General features: G+C 40.2%; 1 long non-coding RNA gene across 1 annotated transcript in view; it reads right to left on the reverse strand.

Moving 5' to 3' along the window:
• Positions 1-4907, reverse strand: part of LOC132680154 (uncharacterized) — a 31898-nt gene extending 26991 nt beyond the window's left edge. Inside the window, exons 1-2 of the long non-coding RNA XR_009610549.3 lie at positions 4677-4907; positions 2938-3059 (exon numbers count right to left, since the gene is read on the reverse strand). This is a non-coding gene — a long non-coding RNA (uncharacterized LOC132680154). The remainder of the gene's footprint in view (positions 1-2937; positions 3060-4676) is intronic.
• Between the last annotated feature and the right edge of the window lie 1093 nt (positions 4908-6000).

The following is a 6000-nucleotide window of genomic DNA, read 5'->3' on the forward strand; positions in this document are numbered from 1 at the left end:
CACTGAACCTGTGGCCACCCACTTTGCTTAGACGTAAAACAGCGTATATAAAGAGAGAAGGTGATAGATGTGCCAAATAACTATCCTAACTATCTGCATATTGTTGACTAATTTGTTGATTAATTAAAAGCTATGTACAGGGATCATTGTGATCCAAGTCTGGATGAACTTGATATTCAGCTTCTGGGAGGTTGTGAGAACATGTTCTAGATTGTTCTCACACCAGATGTCAGGTGCTTCCTGAGAAACTTTATTGTTGGCCCCGTAGAATTCAGGGCAGCTTCAGGAAGTGATGTCTCACCTGACACTTGTCAGATTGCCTCCTAGGACAGCAGAGAGTGGTATAGATCTATAGTTACTGCCCCCAAAGTATTATAAAATCTAAGTCTTTCTTAAGCTTTGTCACTGTGTGACTTAGTTATAGTCACCTTTGCTTCCTTTGTCCCAGGAAGAAGTGAAGACCCTAAGTGTCAGAACTTGCCATGGAGTAAAGCAAAAGGATCACCTGATAGAGGCCAGTAAAACCCAGCTCCAACCAAACCACCTTCCGTCATGGCTAATGCAGAGCTTTGGGACAGCACCTCTCACTCCAGTTATTCTCTGATGCCACAAAGGCCTCAATACTACCTAATTCTCTCCGTCACCTCACTTTTAGGTACCTGGATTTTGTTTCTGGAATCTGGTCCCCTTCAATCACTGGATTCTTATCTTAAAAATTCACTCTTGAAGTCATTGATTCCCTGTCACCAACTCCCTTTTGACCAGACCACTTCATCTGAGAATCCTATCCCTGGATCCTTTTCTGGCTGCTTTCTTTCGAAAATTCCATTTCTCACTGACTGCCACATAATCTGGCACTACCAAACAAGAGTTAGAGCCTCCACAGGGAACTCCCATGCAGGCCAAGTCCTTGTTTGCACCTTTGGCTGGGTGTTGATAGGATGTCTCAAACCATGTGTGGATCACTTTTATTGAAAAAAAGGAATGTGCGTGGACAAGTTGAGCCTCCAACAGCAGGCCACATCGGCCACATCGGGAAGGGGATGTTCTGAGGGTGTGTGACAGGGAAGACTATGTGTGTTGACTATGAATGTGTTTGCGTGTGAGAGTGAAGAAGTACGTGAATGGCTCTGAGCACATGTGAGTGCGTGTGAGCGTGTAAGTGTGTGTGCAAGTGGGAAATAAATACAACAGGAAAGCCTTCACTGGTAGCAAGGTCTGAGAGATGTCGTATGCCAGAGGATCTCTTGGCTCAAATTGACCCAGGCTCTAGTTTGGCTTCTGTTACCAGCTCAGCTTGTGTGATCCTGAGAAGCCACTTTCTTGTCTCTTGGATCACAGTTTTTAAACTTGAAAGATGAGTATATGAAAAGTACTATAAATTCTTTGTACCACAAAAAGTACCACAAAATTGCTGTTATGATTCTCTTTCATCTGCCCTACTATACATTAGAAGGTGAATATACAGCCGGAAAAAGGAGGCTATGGTTAAGAAATGCAAAGGTAGGCTCAAGCCCCCTCATCACACACTTTTTAGGTTATGGTTAAAATAGTACAGGGACAGAGACTGAAAGATGACTGGCCCCACCCTGGGGGAGAAGAGGACATCTCCAGTGTGATGATAAGAGGAACACAAGCCCCCTATGTTCCTCTGCTGGTCCCTCAGACTGGAACATCTCCCTCTTAAATCCTTCTGAGACCCAGACATGGAAATAAACCCATCTGCCTTGCCTATTGATTTTAAAAGTGCCTCAATTCTTTAATGCAAAGAAGTGGGTGAGCTGGAGATGTTGCGTGCTATCTTAATTTGAGAGTAAATGTTACATGCCCCTGAGTGGCCTCCATTAATTATAACCAAGAAAACAACCTTGGCGTGCCTCACTTCTCTCATTGACTGTATCGATGGCTTTCCCAGACTTCTACATTGAAGGCAGGCCCAAAAAGCAACAAACATTAGGCAGTCCTCTCTTTTCCAGCTGCTAAAAATAAATAAGTTTATCTGCAGCACTGCCTAAGGAATGACTCAAGCCAAAACTAGAGATAAATGTAAATGTCACTTCTTTTAATAAGAAAACATTGATAAATTCATACATGCGTCTCCATTCTAACTCAGGCTGGGTAATGGTATGATCAATTCATAAGCAACATACATGAAAGAGAGAAGCAGATTTATAAAGCAAATGTACTGGAAAGCCATAACCCAATATCCCTGTCAATTGAAACTGAGACCAGAAAAACAAGGAAGGATTCTAAACATGAACCAGAATAACTAACATGAAGATCTACAAGACTGAGGCCCAGAGAGGTAATGTGGCTGCCACAGGATTGCCAGCAGTTTAGGACTGAGTATCATTTTCTGTTTCCCAGATTGACACCTTTGCCACTACTAGCTGCTATTTGCTATGTCCTTATGCTTTAGAAAAGTCAAATACTTTTCCAAGGTTGAGTTTTGAAGTAGAAATTACTGTGGCACTTTCAGTGTTCCTTTTCAAAGTTCCCTCCTTGGGTTCGACATCTATTTTCCATCTGCCCTCTCCTCCTGACCACAGACTTGCACACTGACACAGCCCCCTACATCCTACCTTCCTCTTCCTCAGCCTTCTTCTTCCTGAACATCTTGCTTTGTTCTCTACCTTAGTGTCTGCTCGCTCCGTTTTCTCTCTGATGTCACATGGTAGCATCTCTACTTCCTGAAATCTCCACAGCACATCTCAAACATTCTAACTTCCAGAGTAATCTACATCTGTGGTTTTCAAAGTGTGGTCTGCAAAACAGCAGCATCACATCACCTGGAAACTTGATAGAAATGCAGATTCTCAGGTCTCAGACTGGACTTCCTGTCCCAGAAACTCTGATAGTCAGACCCAGCAATCTGTGTTTTAATGAGCCCTCCACACGACTTTGAGCTCTCCCCAAGTCTGAGAATCACCAACCTACCTTATCTTTTGGTAGCTTGAGTTCCAAAGCAAGAGTTCTGTGGAGTACTGTTTGTGTTCAGATTCAGCTTTCCGGCTGTATACTCAGGATAAATTACACCCTCTCTGCCTCATACTCCTCATCTGTGAAATGGAGATAGTAATAGATTTTGCTTTAGATATTTGCTGTTGGTCGATGAAATGATACAAGGTATGTACATAATGTACTTAGCACAGAGCAAAACCTAGGAAATGCTAAAAAAAAAGTTAGCATTATTCTTTCATAAGATAGTTCTACTCTACTTCACTTTTCTTTCCATATCATACTCTTACGAAACTTGTAAACAAATGTTAATCAATAGCGAAACCATGTTACTTAAGAATGTAAATTACGTTCTGAATCAGGTCTTGATATTATCAATCTTTATGAAACCATTTTCATGTTTGTATTTAAAGTAGTTATATGAATATTTAGTTTCTGTATTTCAACAGTTAATAAAAATGATGACACAGTACCACTCAAAAGAATCAGTTTAGAGAAAGCTATTTCAAGCTATTTCACTGCCACATAGGAGTACACCCAGAAAAAGCTTTGCAAGTTTGTTCTTGCAGCAGCTGATATCCTTAAAGGAAAACACACATAGGTTTGTTGCTAATAATAAGGCACCCTGGTCTTTCGGTCTAGGACAACTGTAAACTTGTCTGTGCAGAATGTCCCTCAGGCATAAAAGCAAGCTCAACAGATGGGACAGGACCCCACAAGCAACTCTTCAAATCTGAATCATGCATTTTTCTTGCATGTAAATATCATTTCATATTAATTGATATTACTAAACAGCACTTATAATTGCAGCAATTCTTGCAATTATCATAGAGAAATGAATTCATACTATTTCACATATAAAATGGCTCTTATGTATGTATTTCAAACAATATAGCAAAAGTTGTGAAATCTCTTCACCCGGTGTGCTAAAGTGTAATTCATGTCTCTCCCATGCAAATCTCAAACCCTTTTTAAATATTGTATACTTGTAATTAAAAAAATCAAACTAATAGAAACATCATTGCTCTTACTCCAGTGAGTAGTGCCACCAATTAGCAAAGAGCTTTATAGGTGATATCTACTTTTTAAATTAGCTGTTACTTTCCGGTATAGCTACTTAGTTAATGGATATTACGATTGTTAAACTCGTGTTACTTGGAACATACGTACAGTGTATGATCCCAGTGAAATGGCTCACGCCAACAGCAAAAACAAAAAGCCTGCCCAGAAGGGACCTTTTGTAAGGCAGGCCAAAACTGTATGTGCATAGCATTTTCTGGCAAGTCACTGGCAAAGTCCTCAGCTGTGAATATCCTGGACATAAGGTTGTGCAATTGTGGTTAGGGAAATATGGTGGTTGTTAGTTTAATTCCTAGCTGACCCAATTTCTATTCATATAAAATATGCTTTGGGACAGTCATCAGGAGACCACTTGGACTTTGGTTTACGTGGAATTTCCTTGCCTTTTATGACATTTCACATTTTCACTAAGAGATAGAAGAATTCTATAAAACGAATCGCTTAAGCCGGTAGAAAAATATGTACATAGAAAAATGTGTAGGTAAAGCTTTTCAGCGTATCAACAAAGGTTCATATGCAGCAGTTAAGTACAAGGAATTCTAGGACAAGGAAATGAACTCAATGGAGTGGAGCCATAGAAAACTGGGTCTAAAAATCAGACATGAATGGGAGGTGCTCCATTTGGAGGCCACACTTACAAGCATAGTTTTCTGAGTTCTTTTTTGAGCATCACAATTTTGGCCCTGAAGCCATGTTGTTTAGTGCTAGGGAGGAGATCTGGAAATCAGAAATCCTCATTCCGTTCCCGAGGCGCTTGTAAGATGTCCACAATTCTCTTTGGCCCAATGTTCTTTCATGGGATTAATGATGGTTCATCTTCTTAATACCCATCTTGGAATAAGGAATCTGTATTTGAGTCGCCATTATGAAAGCAATCCTTTAAAAAAAATAACAGAACCACTGTTAAGATTGAAACACTGAGGGGAGAATGGAATCAAAAAGCTAAAAGAGCTCTCCTATAGAAGAATAGGTTTACAAACACAAATAGTGCCAGAGAGTCTCGATAGCATTCTCAATAGAATTAAAAACAGTGAGCACAGTGAATGTACCTTAACACACATGTATTTATATTTTTGTAATGCATTTGATACAGTATCTCAATAAATCTTATTTGCCAACCTAATTAGCATTGGCTTTGCTGTGTGCTCTGTCACATGGACTGAGAACTGGCTGGAGGACAAGTCCTAATGACTCAGGGCAACGTGTTGACTATAGGGTCACCGTGAGGTCTGGTTTTGTTTAATGTCTTTATTAACGATCTGGAAGAAAGAGCAAATAATTCTTGAATGAAATAATATCTGAGTGACAGGCACATGGGCTAACTGGAAAACATAATTAAGTAGAAGTGTGTAAGCGCCAGTCCTAGGCTTGCTACTGATTTGAAGGAGGCAGTCACTCGATCTTTCTGGGCCTGTTTCCCCTTGTGGAAAATGGAGATAATGGGTACTCCTGTGAGAAAACAGAGATAAGATTTTATGATTTCAAATACAAAGTATGATAATACTCCCTCTGATAATATTTAGTGCTTATCTACTGCTTAGAAGTCACTTTAACATGGCAGAACTGAGGGTAGGGCCTGTGTCAGGGAGGAACAAAATGACACTGTCAAAGGACAGCATGTTGGGAGGACTCATGGCTAAAACACCCTGCAAAAGGGGTTTGTTAATAGGTGGAGGAAGCTTAGAATAGGAAGTTCAAGAATACCAACAGACTCTTTAGTGGAAAACTGCATAGGAGGGTAAAGATAAAAGAGGGTAAATCTGTCTTGCTGTGTTTGAAGATGGGGCAGAGGGATGAGATGGAACCACAGGAAGACCTCCCACACGTCCTGCTTTTTTTTTTTTTTTTTTTTTTTTCTGGTCCATGGAGAGTATGCACGGAGAAGATCTATTCACATCCAAGTACTCATTAATTGCTGTTCACTTTTTATATCAAAATTGAGCTGTTGAAATTCACAGGCAG

The sequence above is a fragment of the Panthera onca genome, chromosome A1, assembly GCF_046562875.1.
Source record: "Panthera onca isolate mPanOnc1 chromosome A1, mPanOnc1 haplotype 2, whole genome shotgun sequence".
Taxonomy (NCBI): Eukaryota; Metazoa; Chordata; class Mammalia; order Carnivora; family Felidae; genus Panthera; species Panthera onca.